General features: G+C 39.2%; 1 protein-coding gene and 1 long non-coding RNA gene across 4 annotated transcripts in view; one reads left to right on the forward strand and one right to left on the reverse strand.

Moving 5' to 3' along the window:
- Window positions 1–427, reverse strand: part of tiam2a (TIAM Rac1 associated GEF 2a) — a 65,180-nt gene extending 64,753 nt beyond the window's left edge. For 2 of the 3 annotated variants that reach the window (XM_024265886.2, XM_024265853.2), the window contains exon 1: window positions 146–402. The gene's annotated coding sequence lies outside the window, so the exon portion shown is untranslated. Of the gene's footprint in view, window positions 1–145 lie in introns of all 3 variants that reach the window. The other variant, XM_024265861.2, reaches the window with a different exon arrangement.
- LOC112142535 lies at window positions 275–21,974 on the forward strand. The gene is made up of 3 exons (XR_002918611.2): window positions 275–413; window positions 4,373–4,449; window positions 21,350–21,974. It is a non-coding gene; the product is annotated as an uncharacterized LOC112142535 (long non-coding RNA).
- The last annotated feature ends 56 nt before the right edge of the window (window positions 21,975–22,030 follow it).

A 22,030-nucleotide genomic window follows, 5' to 3' on the forward strand; every position in this document is an offset into this window, starting at 1 on the left:
GGAGAGGAACAAAACAATAAAATGATTAACTTTGTCCCCACCCGAAAAAGATGCGTTAAAATTCTAAATTAGAAAAAAAAAAATCAACAAACGGACCTGCTTTGCAAGCAACGCGACTGTTTTTAATAGTTCCCGTCCAACTTACCGGATCATGTTTCCTCCGCGTCCAGCTACACTCACAAGTTTCCCGCTTTAGACATTTTAGAAACACAACACGGTGGCATTTACAGCTTAAATAAAGTGTAGTTTTGCTTTTGAGTCCAGTTCGGCGCCTCAGCTTCCTCACCAGGCGATCCTGGGACTGAGCACCAGGAGAGAGCGGGCTCCTCCCAGACAATGTGGGGTTAAACTCCTCCTTCAGGCGGACACCGAGAGGGGGATGGCCGCACAACATGGAACACAGGCGGATTAAGGTACAGACCTGAATGAGGGCAAAATGAAGGGAACCTGGGGCTTTTATGGACACCTCAGAGTTTCCATTGACATCAAATGCCTTATATTTCTGTAAAAATAGTATATTTTCCTCATAAAATTTAGTTTTTTAGGGGATGTGGAAGAGGAGTATGGTCGTCACTTATCCTTTCAAATATTCGACCTTTTGACAGAAAATCAAAATCCTTCTTGTAAAAGTGAAGGGGAAATCTTGTTCATGAAAAGTGCTTTGGGCTAAATAACAATTGTGAGTTTAATACTAATAAACACCTTTAAATACAGCATATTTTGTGATATACTCAACAATTCGGAGTATCCAAGCTCCAGTACTGTCTTTATACTCCCACTCTCTAATTTCCATTGAGAGACAAACACGAAATTTCCACTTTTTGGGAACTAAAACCTTTAAAATTAGCTGAACATTTTTTAACCAAAGGAGTGAAAGGTATACAGAGCTGTTTGCAATTTCCCCATTGTGGGACTAATAAAGGTTTTCTTAATCTCAATCTTAATCTTACATTTTCTAAAGTGCTTCTGCATTCCTCGCTTTATCCTAAAACCAGTTCAGTGGCCTTGTGGGAGAGTGTCTGCCCTGAGACTGGAATTTTATATTAAAACCCTTGTTTCCACTGAGCTGTACAGTACGGTGCGGTAAGAAGTGATACAGTACTGTCCAGTTAATTCTGGTAAGAGTTAGCCTCACTCCCACTGAGCGGTTCATTTTCTCGGTGTATACGTGGTGTAGACCGCTAGCATGTCATTGCGTCATTGTAGTGCGGGGACTAGAAAACCAACAACAATGGAGGTCATCCAGGAGCCAGGAATGTTTGCAGTTCCACTGTAGACCAGGACTTGCTGTTGTTTGCAGGCATTTTCAATATGCTAATATAATGACTAAAAAAGTGCACAGGAAACCACAAAAGCTGAGTGCTTACAAACGTTGGAAACGTTAGCTTAGATGAGCCCTAAATTGGTGCTTTCAAATGTTGATGCTTTTCTTTCTGCCAATCAACGGACGGCTACCGCAGCTCTGCCCCAACCGTTCCGTTCCACTTTTTCAATGGGCCTACCACCGATGGGGATAGGGTTCGGTACTGATTAGTGGGTCCATTTCACAATGGAAATGCTCAAAATACTGGACTGGCCCACCATCAGTGAAAATGAGGCTAAAGACTTTAAAAACAGTGGACAATATCTCCCGCTTGATACTCTGCAATAAAGGGGATGAATCACCAAATGGTTCCCGAGCGTGGCTGTGTCTGCAGTTCACTACTCCCCCAGGGTATGGGTCAAATGCGGAGACCAAATTTCACAAACCGAAGTGCGTAACAGCTAATGTGTTTTTAAAAACAGTCCAGAAACTTGCTTTGTGTCACATCAGGGACCTCCACCCCCAGATGCTTATCCTTCTGATAGCAATAAACATTAATGTGAATACATAATTTTATGTATATGATAAATAGGGATTTAACGATACACTTTCTTCACGATTTGTTACAAACCTTGATGTTTTGGTGACAGCTTTGTTTCAGTTCAATTTTTGATTGAAGACAATATAAAACAAACAAAAAAATAGAAAAATCTTTTTCTTAATGTGCTGATAAACAAATATTGAAGAAAAACCTTTCAATTGACAAATACAAAGCCTGCTGTAAATTACTAAAACAATAAGCCTTCTTAAATTTAGCAAAGGATTGTTGGACATTTTAAACGTAGACTGAATGGTATGCAGTAGAGATCCAATGATATGCTTTTCCCACGATTAAGTTCAATGATGTAACTCACAGTTCTGGTTTAAACTGAGTATTGTGGCAACACTAGTAATAAACATTTTCTTTTTAGAAAGGCAGAAAGCTTGGCCCCACATGACCTATACTGTATATGATGATGGTCCAACCTTTTTAATGTAGATTTCATTAGATTTAAGAGCATTTAGTTTTTTTATATTGAAATGCATGCATTGTCATTTTGCTTCCTCATGACAATCCGTTTACTTGAGCAGCTTCCTGCCTTTCAGTCCCAGGTAGATGTTTTGGGCGTTGCGCTAATCAGGATGTTCATACTTGACATAACACAGCAGCTGCTTTACTCACAAAGGAAAAATGGCCACAGATAACAAACAGGTTTTGTGATGGGGGGGTGATATGGGTCACTGTTTTTTTCTTGAAACAATTTCTTCCTTCCATTTTTCTAAAGCTTCCTCATCCAAATACCTGCACTTCGCTTCCTGATAGGACGCTGGCGGACAGCCTCCCTCCTGCCGTCGTTTTCCCTAGTTAGTGTCTGCGCACGTAACACTTCATGTTCTCGACCCCTATGGCTTGTTTCAGAGCCATCTCCAAATCAGCCCCCAGCTACCACCACAGCAGGGGTCAGAGTGACGATGCCTATCTCCGTTGTGACCATTGAAGCTGCAGATCCTGTGATTCTCCGCTCCTTTCATCACAGGCGGATCCTAATCTGTCCACACAACAAGCACCCTTTCATCCTCCTTGGTTTGATACATCCATGGAGATTTTAGCTCCAGATTTGAAATCTACATATTTTAATTTTCCATCTGCAGAGGGTCATTCAAACAAACAGACTGTGGGTGAAGGTGAGCCACGACAAATGGAGCTGAAATTACTGACAGCTGATATGCTGTTGGTTGTAAAATAATATTACAGCTACGATCTCTGACATATTTCTGTGTAAAAGAAATATGTGAGTCTGTATAAATTCCACTCCTCTTATTGGATTTTTGGATCTCTGGTCACTCCGCATCTCATTAACGATAATTTGTTCTGACGGACATCCTGCCAACAGACCCTCCCTACGTCTGGCACAAGCAGCAACCATAACCAGGTTGCCGCCATTAACTCGCAGGAAATAATGGAGAGCAATGAACGGAAATATCTGTCATGTCAGTTTATTGCTTTAAACGCACACCAGAGAGGGGAAAAAAACAGCCAGCTCAGCCAGAATTTTCTTTTGCTTTTTATGCTGACACACCACGAAGACCAACCGACAGGAGTGACTTTCCGCACCTTTTTTTTTTATTCATCCCTCTAAATTTAGGCTTCTTAACACCTCCCGTGCACCCATCCTGCCTGTCAACACTTCCTTCTCCTCTAACAGGGATGTCACACTATATTCAAGTGAAAAAAAGAACCAAGTGATGCCTTGAAATGTTGTTATTCCTCCTATATCAAATGGTGACCCACAGCTTTTTGTCCAAAATGTGTCCATAAACGGCAGCCATGCACGTTGTAGTCCAGCAGCAGAGCAGAAGTCCTCATTAGCTGTATGTGTGACACTCACACAATGGGAGGACTATAATCAGCCCACACACACCACACCCTGCCTCAGACAACTCCACTTTTGGCACTGAATATGCCGACTAAAACCGGCTACAAAACGGACAATAAAGACAAAGGAAATCCCTACCCAGAATGCATTTCAGGATTGCAAATGTCAAGACAAAAAACTGCTTCATGTTCGAGAGGCTTTTAATTGAACATGGCAGATCAGATCCGAGGGATATCTTCAGCTTCCTGCAGACTTATCAAATGAGAAATCAATGATTGAACTGCAGAAGCAGCTGACCTCCAATGCCAGGGTAATCAGAGGGTTTGATTCCTCTAATGAACCAATGAGCTTAATAATATCAGATTTGATTTTATGGAGAAAAAAAAATTCCTTTTATATTAATTTGGTTTTACCAAGTGAAATAGTTGATATATCTAAGGTGATCTGCAGATTTGTGACCTTTAACAGCCCACAGAAGAAAAAAAAAAACAAAAATAAACTCAGACCGAGCAGTTAGGTACTTGATAGAGTATTCTGCACCGGTTATCAGAGGATGGATAAACCTGGACGGATGCAGTGGTGTGGGAAACTACCTGTGTGATGGATTTGTCCCCCACACGCCGCATCATCTGTCTGCCTGTCTGCCACACAGATAAGTCATTACAGGAGAGGAGAGGGGGAGCAGCAGACAGCAGGGAGGGGAGGCGGCTCAGCTCCTGATTACTGAAGGTGAGGAAACTATTACAGGAGTGTGACTGGGTGATGATTTCAATTTGCTTTTCTGTTAAAAAAAAGGATTTGAATGGCTCTTTGTTGAATAGGGACAATGTGACCAAAGACATTGCCAGAAAGAGTCTGAACATTGTGGCCAAAGAAACTTGTGCAGTTATGCTGCGTTTATGTGAAGAAGGAAAAACCTAAAACTTGCTCATTTGTTTTGTAATTTTTTTGGTTAAATTGCTTGTTTTGCAAAACTTGTTATTAAGAGATTATAAAAGGATATCTACACCTCTGACATCTCAAAAAGGGATTATAACAGAATAGGTATTTTCACAATGCTGAGTATGACAAAACTTGTGACGTAAAAAGTTTTGAGGCAAAATGACCTAAATTACACCAAAAAAGGTGCTCAACCACCAATATTTTATTAGGGTGGGATTGTTTCTTTGTTTCTACATATACATTTGATGTTTAACAGATTAATTTATAAAAATCCTTCCAAAACCAACTTTAAAAGTTTGTTGAACGATGCTCAGTTCGCCCTGTTTGTATAATTATTTATAATTTGCACAACAAGACTGGTCTGACTGTGAGTGAGGCTGAGTGTGACAGTAAGTGTGAAGGTGTGTCTGTGCAGAAGCTGCCCTCCTGACCCTGTTTCACATGATTGTTCTTTGTACGCTTCCAAATCAAGTTTAGCCACAACTGCACGAAACCCAAAGTCCCAGTAACCATGGTTACGTCACATGTGATATGAGGAGATATTAATATCTTCTTAAAGACCCACTTAGATGAAATTTCTGTTTTGATTATGTACTTGTTGTATTTTCTTGTGGTGGAAGAAAATTAATCTTAAAACTCCAATAGTCTCGCCCACAACTCAGAGGTGAATATCTAATGAACTACTGCCGCTCTGCAGAAACTATGTCCTTGAAAATGACACAGGTTTTTGATTTTTGGCTAAAATTGCATAATCATAATTATAAGACCACTTGCAATGTTTTTTTTAATCAAAGAATGATCAGAGTGGGTCTCTAATTTAAGCTCTTTAGTTTTTTTTTTCCACCCCACACCTTTAGTCTTTAAATTGGAATTTGATAATTTTAAAATTGTATTTCTAAGAAAACAGCACTTTGAAAAACTTAAATGTTTAAGCTAATTTTTGTAGTGACAATAATTATGTTTATTTTCTACAGGCTATTTTTACATTGCATGTTTTTGTACTTTTAAATTTCATCCACTGCAAACTTCTATTTTATGCTGCAGAGATTTTCTGTCTGTGTGAACAAGCAGTCTCCCTGTGCAGCAGGAAGCAGATCTGAATGTGTGATTTTTGATAATAGCCTTTTTTTAACTTTCACAGAGAAGCTTTTTGGATTCATAAACGCAACGTGCTGTGTGAAAATCTGTTTTCTCGTGTTACCAAAAATCCTTTAATGCCGCAGGACTAAAGAAAACTCAGCAGAAAAACATTTTTTCTTCATTCCCATGAGGCTCCGTGTTCTGTCAATCCTGAGTTTCTACCTCGTTACGGATTTCTCTCAGGCGCGGTTGCCCACCTATTCGACTCACTAGCGTCGAGCCTGGATTTTCTTTCCGGCTTTAACGAGCAGAGAGTCGCACGAATTTGTCACATCCCCAAAAAAATCATGTTTGTTTTATAGGAGTGCAGGTCAAAGCTGGAAATCTGAAACTCAGATCACGTCTAAGCACGAAGAAATGAAAAATAACCAAAGGAGGATGGTTGGTGGACATTTCAAGATGAAGCCAGGATAGTTTCTGTTTTTTTAGGAGAAACTGAATGTAGGGCAGACTTGACAATTATAAAGCTGAGTATGTGAGAGGCAAAATCCATCCTCTGAGAATATAAATTATGAATCAAGTCTAAGGACTGTAAGAAAGACAGATCAGGGCTGGACAAGCCCCACTTTTCTATGACTCCCCCTCAAAAATAAAAAAAAAAGAAAGAAAACGAAGCAGTCTTTGGTCATTCTCAGATCTATGATCTCAACCTCAGTCCTACAAAAAGCAGAGGAGTTCACATTAAACATTAAGTTATTGAATCCAAATGAGAAACACAAGCCCCTGAAGGAAATATCAGATATAAAAAGCTCTCATTTATAAGAAACGGGACGGGCTGATTCCAATGATCCGAGTGCACTCATTGGCTTTGAAGTGTAATGTGATTTGCATCAAGCTAAATTCAGCTCATTCAAATTCAATAAGAGAAAACTGAAAACAAACCAGGCAATTCAGGCAGAAAAAAAAGAGTCTGGGAATGATTTTTTATTGATACAACAGTCAAATAACAGAACCGAATGAATTGCTAATCAAGTCCCGTCTGCGGCGTGCTCGGCCTCCAAGAAACTAATCTTCATTGCTTCGTTCGGACTAAGTCAGCCAAGTTAACATTCCCACGCCCGTTACCTCCCCACTGGGAAACACGTCCACACCCGTGTGAGGGGAGCAGGGTACAGGGCTGTTAAAAATGCCCCGTTAAAATACGCTCCTGTTGCTTTCTTAATTGGAAGCACACACACTGTGCAGGGTCTCTCCTACAAAATCAACACCCACCAGTACAATGCACAATGAAGGCACCGCCAAACCCAGCTTGTAGTTGTCTGCTCAGGGATCCACATCTAAAATGAAGGATCCCATTTAAACTTGTTTGTTTACAGGGCCACGCAAAGCGACAATGGATTAGCCTTTTGTGCACAGAAGCTTACACAGGCAAGTTTGGGTTTTGGGACTCCCTTTTCGTGTGTGGTTTTTCTAAGTCTGAGAAAAAAAATCTGTCTTAGAGCTGCACAAAAAGAGACACTCATTTACTGAAGGCTCATCACTAAACCGCTGCGCCACACGATGTTAATCCAATTAGAAAGACAGAGAAGTGCGCCACATGAAGCAGAGTAGCAATCACAACATTCGTGAGACTGATACAAATAGAGCTCACTTTGTTGGAACTAAAGCCGTAGCTGTTAGCGTGACCAGCTAACCTGTTTCTTAAGAGTAAACAAAGGTCAAAAACAAAGTCATTATCTCGTTATGTATATATTTGGGGCTGCAGGCTCATGACTTGGATGAGATCTGTGTTGACAGGGGTCTTGTCTCAGATTAGATCATGGAATCATAGATAATGTCATTGCCAGCAGCCCTGATCTGATCTGACAATAACAAAATAGAAGGTTAGCACTTCATTCAATTTGAATTTAAAAGGTTGTGTTCATGAAAAAACTTGGATTTTTCATGAACACAACCTTTTTTCTTTGCAAAAATATTCCCATTTTTAAAGATTTCTTGGTAACAGCTGCAAAACTGTTAGAAATTTCAATGGACTGATTTCAAATCTAACAGTTTATGGTCCAACTCGGAAAAAGAAAGCAGCTCGTTTAGGTGAATATGGGTTGTTGAACTTTACAAAACCAAATTTGTTATCCCAACAAACATTCTCAGACATGTGACTGCAAGTCAGTCCTTTGTTGACGTATTTATTTCTTGTTAAAATGTGTGTATTTAAATTAACTCAATAAAGAATCAGGGTAGAAGCAAATAGTTTTTCTTTTATTTGCAGTTGCACAAAGACGTTAAAGAAAATAGACAATTACAGTTAATATACAAAGTAAGATTAGAGTTGCATTAAAATTTACATTTAGTGGTGTAGCAGACATGTCTAGCTAAAGCCACTAATAAGGAGGTACATATAAAGGGAAAAACAGAGTCAGAATCAAAACATTTGAGGTAAATTGTTCTAAGAAAAGTCTCAGCTGCAAAAAATAGCAAAGATTGTATGAAGCTAAATTTCTTACATGCAGGGTTTTTTCTCAGAGTGCTTTAAATAGCCAGAATTCTGCTGAAAAAATGTTGCTAGTCGGCATTTGTTGTGTCTTGGACACAGTGTATGCATAGATCTGTGCAAGATTAAAGTTTGTACCTTGTGGGAAAGAAGTGTGTGTTTTGTTTTGTTGTTGTTTTTTAATGAAGCATTACATTTTATTTACATTTTGCAGGACAAAAAATGCATACAATCAGTTTTGTGGAAGATAAGCTGGAGTTATTTGAGGCAGAAATCTCAAATTTACCCCACCCGTTTGTGTTTCTGAGCGAATGAACACAATCACCCTTAGAGAGATGTTGAAAATCTGTCTCAGTTACATTTAAAACAGTTTACTTGAAGCTTTGTTAATTTAACTCAAGTAATATCAAACCTTGTGTGATTAGCCATTCTTTTAAATATGATTTAAAAAACCTGATATAAGAAATATCAGAAAGAAATAAAGAGATGGTGCTTTCAGGGACAATCAGGACATCTCAGGAAATGTTATTTTTGAAGAGAACACTGCAGTATGGAACTACTCTATTGTCAAAAAAGTAAGCGTAGTCTGGTTGTTGCACTAAACATGTCAGTCTGGGCTCATTAAACATGTTACAGACACATTTATCTTTGGTGACTTTGCTTAATGAGGCAGAAAAAGAGAAAGGCTTGGAATTCTGACCTTTTGAAAAATGATGCTTTTCAAGAAATAAACACAAAGAATATAAAACTATACCAATTTGCTTTTTTCCAAGAGGTTTTTTTATTTTATTTAAAAAGTACTTCCTTTTCTGAGAAGATTTTGAAGAAACTCTGAAAGGTTTGGTGGTAGCTTGTTATGAATGTGATTGTATAGTAAAGAAAATCTAAACTTGGTGTTATTGTAGACACTTAAATATCGGCCACACTTGAAATGGATATATCGGTTATGGTATCGGCCGGAAAAAATTCTAGTGGCCCATCCCTATTTCAGTACAGATGAGTTCCGATCATCTATTTATCTATAGTAAAAGCGTTCCCAGTAGTCTTTTAACTGTGATTATGAAGTTTTTTTTTGTCAAAGTTTTAAACAATCTGTTGTACAGTTTTTGTAGATCTTTAGAAATTTGCCTTTGAGTTGTGGACGGAATAATTTGTGCTTAGCAACCCCACCCCCTCTTCCCCTCACTATTGCCGAGAGCTCTCCGTTTACACTCTCCTGCTAAGCAACAAAAATGGCGGTCATTTTAAACTATCTTTTTCGAACTACATTTTTTATCTTCTCCTGATTCACAACAATTCAAATAAAGACATACTCAGAAATGTCATTTTTATCCAATTTTTCTTTATATATGTCCTCCATCATCAGAAAAAGGACACAAGAACATGTTAAAACACCAAATAACACTATTTTCATCAGGGAGTCTTTAAAGTAGCAGCCAATCCAAAGAAGCATACGTTGGTGTCAGTATGAGGTGTTCTTAAAGCACTTTAATTTAGACCCGTGGGAAAACCAATCTCTGTGACAAAGCTGCATTAACAATAGATGCCTCATTTGTCATGAGTCTTATAAGCATATTGTATTGCCCCAAATGAACACAAGAACCTTAGACATATTTATTCAGTATAGCTGCAGACATCACCCGGTGTGTTTGTTCTTTATAACAGCCTCTTTGTGTAGCTTTTGTGTGACTAACAGCTTATTTAGTATTTAGCTAATCACACCGAATGAATGTGTTCCTGCATGTGCACCTGTCTGTTCTACACAGGTAAACCAGGCCAGTTTTCACCAGGTTGTTGTGAGATCATGGGAAACGATTTACGTCAGTCTGTCAATCCTAGATGATCTCATGATTCAGAGCTGAACAAAATGATGACTTGAGATAAAACACTTCATATAAATGATGATTACTTGGCAAACTAACATTGCATTCTGTTATTTCCATCTTTATATGTCTTTCAATTTGGAAAAAAAAAAAACATTTTTTTTGTTCTAAAAACACACAAAAGTTCACAAAAAGGGTTAGTTTCATGATATTTTGTTGCCTTTAAAGCTGGTTTTATTCATCTTAGAATGGAAAAGCAGATTAGAAATTTGTTAATACTAGTTAAATAAATAGTAACAAAATAATGCTACACAATGTTAAAAACCAAAACTATAGATGTAAAGTTAAAAGGATCCTAATTAATTTATCATAAGCCCCACATGCACTATTCCAATTGACACACACCCCTTCTCGGAACAATCGTTCTTTCTGTCAATGCTGACCTTATAATCACTATTTTGATTGTCAGGTTAAGTGAATGCATTCCTAAAGTGCTGATCACAACAGCAACACAAAGGGTTGATTGGAAAGTAAAGGCACTGCCATTCATGCTGCATCCTGAAGTCACCAGCCTCATCTTTTCTGCAGTGACTTACAGCCGAGCACCAGATTTTCGTTTCCTGTCCCATGAGGCAACATGGTGTGTGGTCAAGGAAATCCAAGATGGATAGACAGAAGGACAGAAAGGACATAAAAGGACATCAAATACTTTATTAAGCAATAGGTCAAACTGCTCCTTTTGAAGTTGTATTGCTTTGCTGTTCACTTTGTTTAGTTGGTATCGTGCAAAGGCGTTTTTAGACTAAAGAAATAGACATTTTGTTTTGACACATTGCTGATTATGCATATATATGTATGCGATGTCGACTGGTGGCCTGCGAAAGGTTGCATTCATGTGTTTGGTTATTGATAGACAGGTGACCTTTTCCTAACATCCCTGCCATGGTGAAAGCTGCGGATTCTTATGTGAGCGCTTTTTAGTGGTGGAATAGTTCATCTGACCATCCTTCTGGCTCTTTTCTCAGCTCAATCAACATTTGTAAACTCTTTTTTTTTGTGGCAGACAAAGGCAAAACAATTCAAACCACAGAGCTCCCATAATGTTTCACACGAGAAGTCCGTCTTCTGGGAGCTTTTATTTTCTTCCGTCAGACAAAACACGTCGCTAATGAAGAAACATTCTCATTTGTCCTGTTGGTGTTTTCGCTGCAGCTCTTTGGATTACCCGTGTGATTTTTGGATGATGTTTACTGAGACTTTCAGGGACTGCTTGGTATTTTTTTTCTTTGTTGCTGTTCAGTGGAATCCTGTGAGAGGAACCAATAAAATGACCACAAGCTAATTTGAAAAAGGCATCTCATTGGGAATCATTCTATTTGTCCACTTTTCTGTGGTCTAACTAATTACGTACTTGTTGATTAGAAACAGACCAACCTTTAATCTACTTGTTCTTAATCTTTAGGTAATCTGCTAAATCCATAGAAAATAAAGTATTGAAATTGTTTGATTATTTTGTTTTATTTTACGTTTTGAAATCCACTACAGGCCAGTGATGATAGTCCTGTTTAAAAAATATAAATTGTATCCATACAACAACAAAAGCAATTTGTATTCAACAAATATGAAGTAGTATGCAAATATACTTAAAGAACTGTGGGTAGTAGTTGCTATTTTTGTGATGTAATAGCTCTTAGATCTAGCATGCTTTTAGAATGACCCATTTTCCGCCGTGTTTTGGCTGGTAGACACATTTCTGCTGGAATACTCTGTACTTTAAAGGCTTTTACTCCAAGACTGCAAGCTGGCACACATCCCAGAGCTGCACAACCAACCCGGATCACGGCACCACTATGGCTGTGGAGAGGAAAGTCCTCCCCAAAAATGTTGCCTTTGGTTTTTAAGTCAGAACTCCAGACGCAAATCAGTGAAACTCCATCAATCATCAATTCTGTTCATGGAAACAGAGGAGACGTTCCTTTGGCAACTCTCCCAGACAAATGATGCTCATTTAGTCACCCTCTAGTGTGTGCTGTCATATACTTAAACATCAAACGTGGTCACTGAGGCCTGTAGTGTCTGAGATCCGATCTGGGAAGACTGGTAACTAACACTTCTCACTGCAGGACGATGAAATCGAAACTGTTGGAGATCATGGCATTGCTTAATTTATAGATTACTTCTAGTAACAACAATCATGATATTTTCTGTTAATCATATCTGGTTGTAGTTCACAAGTTCTCAATTCAATTCAACATACTTGAAGTCATTAATGAATTGATGTTAAAATTGCAACTAAAAACACATTTTCTTGGTTAAGAAAAACTTTATTCACATTATTAATTTTCTTACAGCTCAACAAAAGTGGGAACTAAATTATTAAAATGATTCATTTTTGTGTTTCAAACCAAATTAAAGCTGTTTTATTTGCCTAAAAACACAAAATTATCTATTTATCTATCCATCCATTTTCTTATCCCGCTGTATCCCTTTCGGGGTCACTGTGTTGCCGGAGCCTGTCCCGGCTACTCTTGGGCAAAGGTGGGGTACACCCTGGACAGGTCCCCAGTCTGTCGCAGGGCCACACACTCACTCACACATGCACACCTAGGGACCCTGTAGGGTCACCAATGAAGCACGTTTTTGGACTGTGGGAGGAAACTGGAGTGCTAGGGGAAACTGCAAACACACTGGAATTTTTTTATATATATTAAGTCAACTAATATTCCAGTTGCAAGTCAAAATCAATTCAATTTTTATGAATATACTTTTTGAAAAGGCAGAACACTGGTAAATATCTGTGCTTCTGAGATCTGCACAGCCATGAAGAGCGGGTCATCAAAGAAAGATGAGTGCCTGCACCTGACTGCTACAGCACTCTTTAATCCTCACAGTCCATTGAAACAAAGTGATTATTACACACACACACACACACACACATGACAGCTCTCTACTTCAAAAAGGTAAGCCACACACTTGGTTAACTGATTCAGTTTGGAAAACCTTTTTTTCAAAATGTCAAAACTCTGTTTTTAGGTTGATTACTACAGTTTGGGTTGCAGTTTTCTGAGACGCTCTGGTACCAGAACATGTAAGCAGACTCGGTTTAATGGGGCAAAAAGAACAAAGAATTATTGTAACTGAGAGAGAAGAAGTTATATGAAAAGGAAGGAAGCCAAAGAGACATGAGATGGAAGTGGAGATAGGGGTAATTGGAGATGAAGTCACAGTGTAAGAATACATCAAACTTCTTCTTTGTAGCTTTTTATGTTTATCAGAAGATGTAAGATGGTTCCTGTTTTGGAGGAACATCTATGACTATAAATGACCTCTGTAGGTGTTTCCCCTTGTTTTATTGGGAGTTCATCTCCTGATTTAGCTCTACTGATTCAACAGGAACACACGAGTGACAGGAATAGGGGGGTTTGTGGAAGCACTTCCTCTACATCTCCTGGAGGTCATGGACCTCTCAGCCCTGAGCGAACACTCAAACACACACTGGTGTGACATCTGCTGAGGATAGGAACTGTCACACTGCAGTCTCTGCTGGGGCCTGCCATCACAGATGTTCTCAGCGAGGTCCTCAGTCCATCCCTCCACCCCTGGGAGAGTTCAAGCCGGCGATCCAGAGAGACTGAGAGAAAATCTGTTCTTTTCCAATTTAACAGGCCAGTGGATCCGTCAATACACACACACACGTTATACCGCACTATGCTTAAACAGACAAGAGTCACTATCCTGAGATTTTTTGTGTGTGTGTGTATCTGTTAGTGTGAACTGCTGAGGTGGGAGAGAAGGGGAGGGTAAGTATGAGCTCAAATGATGCTGGAAGTGATTGTATATTTTCTGTGTGTGACAGCATGGAGACCCCAATGCCTGCTGGACATTAATAAACATTATCATGAATATTTAATCAGCGTCATGGAAACCCTCACGATATTGACAGAATCTCCCACACCCACTGTTACACAAACACACACACAACCGTGACAGATTGGACAAGTGACAGCAGGAAAGTTTAAAGCGCACAACATGGGGTTAACTGCTGCTGAGCAGAAAGGCCGAATCTATTTATTCCAGTTTTACCCCGCACATAAAGTGTACGCAAAACTGTTCATCTATTAACGACACATTTATGACAGATGTTTATAACGAATAATATTATAAAAGAGCAACAGAAATCCAATGCATCGTCTAAACAAGGTAAAGATATTAAATATGTTTAGAGCACAAATATTCTATTATATTTTACTACAATCCACATCCTGTACTGCATTCCAAAACACTTTAAATCTGAAAAACTAAAATGGGAGTCAATCCATAGGAAGATATACTGCAGAGTATTTATGATAAGCGATCAGAGAGATTTATTGTGGACGGTTGAAGTAGAACAGACTTCCCATAAATTATAAGAAGTTCCATGTTTGTCTTGTATCTTGGAATGCTTTCGTACCTATTGTCTCCATCCATCTGAAACACTTCGTCTCACCTCTCGTCTCTTGCCTGAAATTAAGGATTGCTTCACTTAAAATAAATATGTTTTAATACAAATGCCCCAGGTTCAAAGGGAGGGCGAGTCTTTGCAGAAGTCTGCAGTCTGAGCAGAGGATGTTCTCGTTTACAGCCTTTGGTCCAAAAAACATCAATCACGCATGTGATGCATAGAATTATTTAAAGTGACTGGACCTAGATCAGTAAAACAAATGGTTTTAAAATCCCGATCTGATCTATTAAGTGTTTTCAGTGGTCCTTTAATTATGATTATGCCTTTTTCAGCCATAATTAAAAAATAGACCTGTGTCGTTTTCTTGGACATAGTTTCTGCAGAGCGACAGGAGTTCATAAGAAATTCCCCTCTGAGTTGTGGGTGGAACTGTTGGCGCAGAGTAAACCCACCCCAACTTCCCAACATCCAACTGTTTACAACCTCTGCCACTAGCTTACAGCCCCAACCTAACCTTAGCGGTGCAACAAAATTGCTGAGCAACATTGGAGCAATCACAGGCATACAGTTTTGAGCCAGATGCCAGCTCAGACGAGGAAAATGAAGACGTTCATGGATCTAGTCATTTACAAGTGGATGCATCAGAATGGAGTAGAATCATTGACTGTATAAGTAGGAACTGGACTAAGCAACCCCAACCTTTTCGTGTTCCAGATAGGAAGTATCCGCAGGTTGCAAGAAGGCTAAAGTCCCATAGACTTCCATTGAGAGTTAGACAGTTATTTCTCAGTCAGAATAACCATTGTTGCTCTGATGCTTCCTTCTTAGCACATTCTTTATAATCCTAGTTTTTTTAAATGATATTTTTTCTTTCTCAAGTTATTAACTGACCAATCAGATGCCTCAGTAAAAGCTCATGTGGCTCCCTCTGGCCCCGCCTCGAACGTTTGATTGACAGATTTCCACGAGTCGCTTTCAGTGGGAGGAGTGTGGACTTCAAGCTAGCCAGAACAAGCTCACTCGTGATTGGCGGCAGTAGTTTCTCTAAAAACGTGATTCAGAGCGACTCGGACTAATCGCTGTTGAGGGGTGGCAATCGCCAGCAATATGGCGGTATACATATCAGGATGTGACGGTAAAGGCTTTGCCTGATTTCACAAGGGCCGAAGGTAATACATTTCTTATGGGGGACCGCAATGCTTGCTATGTCCAGTTCATAGTTATACAGTCAATGAGTGGAACAGGGAACTTGTTGCTTCAACATATAAGCGTCTCTCTTTTGGATTTGAACAAAGAAATACTCAGAAATGCTATTTTAAGGTTTTTTAAAAAAACAATATGTCCTCCATCATCATAAAAAAGCCACTAGAACACCAAAAACCAGGAGTTTCATGGGAGTGGGTCTTTAAAATACATTGAAATGGTAAGTGTCCTGGTTTATTGAGTGTCAAATAATCACCTAAGAAAATGTTTGTTTCTGTACAAGTCAAGTGATGTTGGCTGCTGATGTGCAGCAGCAGCTGCTGACATGCTTAGCCAGGCCAGGCTCAGGTTACAGCATAGTGTACAGCTGACGTCCCACAGATAGGGCCGAGTGTGGTGTGAAACTGCAGGCTGGGGATCCAAAACAACATGTATGTGAATCAGTGTGTGTGGGAGTGTGTGGGAGTTACAAGGACGTTTATCAGATCCCACAAACAATGTGCAAAAAGCAGATGTCTAAAAAAAAAAAAAAAATTCAAATGTTTGCTGCGTATTCATGGCTTCATGTTTATTTTCCTCGACTGCAAGGACCAGATTGCTTTTGCAATTTTTCTTTTTTACTTTGTGTTTGAGCAAAAATTTCACCCCTGCCACATACTCAGAACTGACCGTACCTCGTACCTGATGAAAATGATGACATCACAGTGGAAGAAACTATAAAAAAGGGCAAAATGTTTAATAAGGGGCTCAAAAAATAGTCCAAAATCCACTAATGAAACCAAAACACACGAGTGGAGGATATCTAAAGCAAGTTTTTAATTATTATGGGATGGTCACATTGGTTACAAGTTGGAGGGGATGCTGTGACAAAGTGTGAAAATTTGGCAATTTTCACTTTTTTGCACAAAATAGGAAATAAAACTTTTATTTGAGCAAAATTTCACAGGCATTCCATTAAGTCTACTATCACAAAATAAACACGTATTTTTGCCAATTCTTCCCAAAAAATAAAATGGCTGCTATGGAGATAAAACTAACAAAAAAATTGCCATTTGGAAAAATGGGAGAGGAGGGCGAGGGCAGGAGGCAACTGTAATGCCGCTTACGGCTTTAATTGTGTGACTGCTTTACAGCATTCACAATGTAGGTATTCTCCTGCGCCTTTCTGTAGATTTTTTGGCATGAACAAACTCAATTACACTTTCAACGATTTAAGTAATTTTAGTATCAAAATGTTCGGCTCGTTCAGGACATTACTACTTGTACTTTGTTATTCATAACCTTTATAGTTTTTTTTTTTAGAAAATTAGCAAAATATGCCCCATAGAAAATGAATGAGAATTTGCTAAAATCTTTCTTGTGAACTTCTGCATATACTTTCAGCTGAAGACACCATTCAAACTTTAAAATGTCCAGCAAACTACTAGGTTAGGATAATTTGGAGTGTAACTTTTAATTTAGCACCATGCTAGCTGTTTTTGACAAATTTAGACATTTTCCTGTTTTTAGGCTAGTTTGGAGTTTAGCTAACATTTTACCAATATGCTAAAATATGGGCAAAATTAGACATGTTTCCATTTTTTGAGGCTCATTTGGAGATAAGCTAATATTTAAGCAATATTCTAGCTGTTTTGGCAAAATTAGACATTTTTTTCAGTTTTTAAGGATAATTTGGAATTTAGCTAATATTTTAGCATTATGCTAGCTGTTTTGGCTAAATTATACATTTTTCCTCTCTTTGAGGGAGGGGGGTAATTAGGCATTTAGCATTATTGCTGGTAAAGCCATATTAGTGGTGCCCTTGATTGTACTAATAAGGTCTATAATGTTTAAAGTAATTGCTTTCAATTCTTGTTAATCTTTTTAAATTAGGACACTTAAACACAGAAGTTTTGCTTTCTTTCAATAAACTCAAGGCTGAATAAGTGATTTTGGTTAAATAGTTTATTCATGGACATTTTTTGTATTTAGCTGCAAAATAGAGAAAATAACCCCTATTTTCTAGTGATGTTTTGTGCAGTTGATTAAAGATTTTTGCATCAAGAAAGAAAACTGGCATTTTAATGTGTTTTTAAGGCTTTTATTCACCTGATTGTTTGAGCACAGACATTTTATTTTTCAGGAAGTTTCTTTTTCCTCTTTTTATATTATTTTGGTGCTACTTTTTTTTTTAAGTATGTTCATAAAACGATGACTAATTCCTCCCCGAAACAATAAAAAGGACGATTTTTCAAAAAAATATTATGTTAGAAATAAACTTTTGTTCTATTTTGAATAAACCCCCAACTTCGGCAGTTTTCATCTGCGCAGAAACCGAACAAATTTGATCCTGAAGCTTGATCCACACAAATCTGTTAACCTCCTCCACCCCCCTCCCCTATTCCTGCACCGTTCTTGTGAGTCAGGAATTTCCTACCATCTTAATTTGGCACCGTCTGCTCCGTCTCTTGTGCACACTTCACAGTGACGCCTGTGACTCCCAGGAGGGGGAATCTGCTTCTTACTATTGTAAACAAACAGGCAGACAACCAGCAGGCCCCCAGGGCTAATTATTAGCTACTAGCAAACAGTAGAGCGGGAAGCAGCTCGTTCGTGTGTGGGCAGGTAGACTGTACACCTGTGTGGAAACAATGAGGCTGGCTCTGGAGGTTGGTGAAGCAGGTGTCACCTCTGGAGGTCGGAGCTGAGTCAGCCCGTAATGACTGGGTTTGTCAAACGATGACAGACATGAAAGAAGGCGACACGGCTTCTCCACCAATGCTGGAAAACGCCTGCGGTGAAGGTTTGTTGCTACAGACGGCTGGAGCTCCGATGTGGAGGCTCTATAAGCTCCCTCTAGTGAGAGCAGCACCGATAAGAGCTCCTCATTCATTCCCACATTTGTGAGGTGTCGTCCTGCAGCTCTGCTTGTTCAGCACCTCTACAAATTCCTCCCCCTAACAAACATGCCTAGTTTGTGCAGCTTAAATAAGCTCCCCTGTCAGCTTCATTACACAGAAAGAGTGCCGATGCTCCGCCTCAATCCAAGTCTTCTTTAGCGTGACAGCTCCCTACATAAGGAGACCTGTAACCTCTTTACAGCCCGGCGGCCTCACGCTCACCCCGTCTGAGGAGGTCAACACTGAGGAGGATTGGGAGTCCAAAACCAGCCACGACAGGGGGACACAAGTAAACAGATGCTGCATATTTATTAGGGGTGTAGGAAAATATTGGTTATGCGATTAAATCGCGATATTTCGCTTAGCGATATTTAATGAATTATTTCTGAGCATCCCTCAGCGTCTCACTTTTGTTTTCCACTTAAACCCCCAACCACTAGTTGGCAGTACAGCACACTGTGCCTCTTTGAGCAGCTCTACACCAAAACAACAAAATCTCGCGCGAACTAGCTTGTGTTAAATGTTCAGTTTTTGTTGTTATGAGACGTGTACTATTAAGGTTTTATGTGGGATCGGTACCGAACCGAAACTCTGTGTCATGATGCTGCCAGTATCAGTATACAGTTGCAGTGCTTAATGTTGTGATCAATAATTACAATTCATTTTACAATTTTATTACAATGAGAGATGTATTCATATTTAGTCATACTCTTAAAATAATTGAAAACTGTTCTGATACAGTCTTGGGATATATTGCGATACGTAATTTATTGTGAGACACATATCGTACCGCCAAGCTCTTGCAAATACACACCCCTAATATTTACTAGTATTTGTGTGACTATCTCAGCTCTGAAGACATTTCTAATGAGTAAAAAATATATTAAAAATGTGAAATTTATTCATTCTTTTGGCCCTCAGAATTGATAAGGAGATGGAAATCCAGGAATAACATAATAAAATCACAAAAAAACGATGTTTAAAGCTTCTTCTACTTATCAGTCACTAGAATAGTGCAAAATAAAATAAAAAAATACATAAATAATCACTTAAAAATAATATTTTAAATAATTTAAATGTCACAGTGATGCCACAAACATGAGAATGTCAATCTAAAAAAAAACAAAAAACATAACTAGTCCAAGAAATAGACCCAATCCCATCATCTTTTGATCCATATTAAAACGTTCCCAGTGGTCCTTTTTTATGATAATGCTGTTTTAGCCAAAATAAAGAACATCATCTCTGCAGAAGTTCATTATATTTGTCCTTCATTATCAGAAAAAATGCTAAAATAACATGATTTTCATCTGAGTTGGGTTTTTTTTTTAAGTTTACAGAGATGGTCAAGGTGCTGACCTCCCTCACAGAGATAGGAGAAAACTCCCGTCCAGACCAATTTTTAAGGCGCCTGCTTAGCTTGTGGAAGTTTGTGAAAGAGGAGGATTTCTGGGAGCGTCTGATAACTGTGACTTCTAGAAAGCAGACACACAAAAAAAAAAAAAAACGTCCACGGAGGTGAGTAATTACCGTGGCAGTCTAGTGTGAGCAGAGATAGGGGATCCCACTTCTGCATCACTGAGGGGATGGGAGACAGATGCTGCTGTCTTTTGCAGCATCTTTGGCACTCGTGGAATTTGCTGCATCTCTCTGTGAGGCTCGGAGTCCGGCTCCTTCAGCCCCAATCAATACATTCAATCTATTAAAGGATGGGAATCTGCAGCCAGATCTCACACTAAAAGGGATCTCACTTCATCTATCACACGACTCAGACGATTAAATAAAAAATTGAAGGAATAGATGTGCGGTGAGGTCTCTTCATAGTTTATTATAGGATCTAAAAGCATAGCTGTGTTTGTTTTGGTGCTCAATGCGCAGATGTTTTCTGCTGCTGCACCAAAGAGAGCCAAAACAAAGGTAAGAGAGGTGAGCACTGCAGATTTTAAGGGACTGCGCAGCAGGGATGAGCTCCATGGTCCCACACTGACCTCAAATGGTCAGTTGTGGTACTGCCGCTCCTAAGCAAATTTTTTTTTTTTTTTTTAGTCTGCAATAACACTAAACGATGACAGGAATAAATCAGGCCTTTCCAGTTCATCCAATAGGAAGGTTTTATGATTCCCCCATGTCACAGTAAAAGCCTTTTACAAGCTCAAATTCACCAATCTGTCTAATTGACTTGCTCACATCAGGGAGCCCATCTGCATCTGACCTGCTGTTAAAACCACACATTACGCCTTCCTCTGTGGCACAGGCCAGCAGCACATTATTTCCCCGCCGTTATGGCATGCTGGGGTAATCCTCAGCTAAAGGTCAAGCCTCGTCCCCCGAGTCCACCTCACATTTATAATGCAGTATAAACAAGTCATGATGTGCACCAGAGGACCGTTTTTTTTTTTTTTTTTAACGTTTAGCAGAAAAAAATGTTTATTAGTCAAAAACAAATGCAATCCAAGACACGCCTCTTTTGGCTCTTCTGGGAATAAACAACTTGTCGGATTCTGGAAGATGCGTGGAGCGAGGATTTATTTTTATTGTGAGAGCGGCAGCCAATCGCCGCATGCACGACTGTCTGTTTGGGAGAAGATAGCGGCTGCAGTCACAGCCTGTCAACTCTTTCAATGGGAGGAGGTCAGTGGGACGCCGGACCTGGCTGGGCGCTGAGGCCTCACTGAGCCAGGCGGGAGGCTGGAAATTTATGGACTGAGTTGGAACGCTTTTCTTCCCACTCCATACAGGAATTCATTTTTTAAAAATGTTTGTTTTTCAGTGTTCTGGTTGGATTAACTGGATCATCTCAACCAGTGGAGGAGACAATTGGAAGCATGCTTCGTTTTTCGCTCAAAAATCAAAAGCGACGGAATGGAAGAAGCCAGCGGCAAAATAAACTTCTCATATTTTGCTGAGTAAGCACTTTCTCCATCTGTGGCAGCTGGGACCCTGGCAGCACAAGGTGGAGGGGGGTAACTAACATCTACACCCGCCCTCTGCTTCTCCTTTACGCTCATTCCTCTTATTTTATTTGCAAACGTAAGCACCAGGTGTTAGCATTATGTTTTTAATAGAGTTCTGGGTGTCATTTATGTGGAGTCGGCAAATATTCTTACTTGTGAAATAAAAAAATGTGTATATTTTAAGGATTTGTTACCTACTCCACTCATTTTTTTAATCTATTTTAATATCATTTCCACCATTTATTTTTTTTTTTCAAGATTATGCTGTTTTTAGACAAAAATGTATTAAAAAAAAGTCGACAGTTTATGAAGAGCAGACGCAGATCATTAGAAATTCCCCTCTAAGTTGTGGGCGGGACTTTTGGAGCAAATTAACCCCGCCCCCTTTTCCCCTTCTTGTTGCTGAGAGCTCGGAGCAGGGAGCTTGTGGCCCGCCCACTGTCACAAATACGCAATTTTTCAAATATTTGCTGATTCAAAACGAATTGAATACAAAA

Source organism: Oryzias melastigma, linkage group LG22, assembly GCF_002922805.2.
Source record: "Oryzias melastigma strain HK-1 linkage group LG22, ASM292280v2, whole genome shotgun sequence".
NCBI lineage: Eukaryota > Metazoa > Chordata > Actinopteri > Beloniformes > Adrianichthyidae > Oryzias > Oryzias melastigma.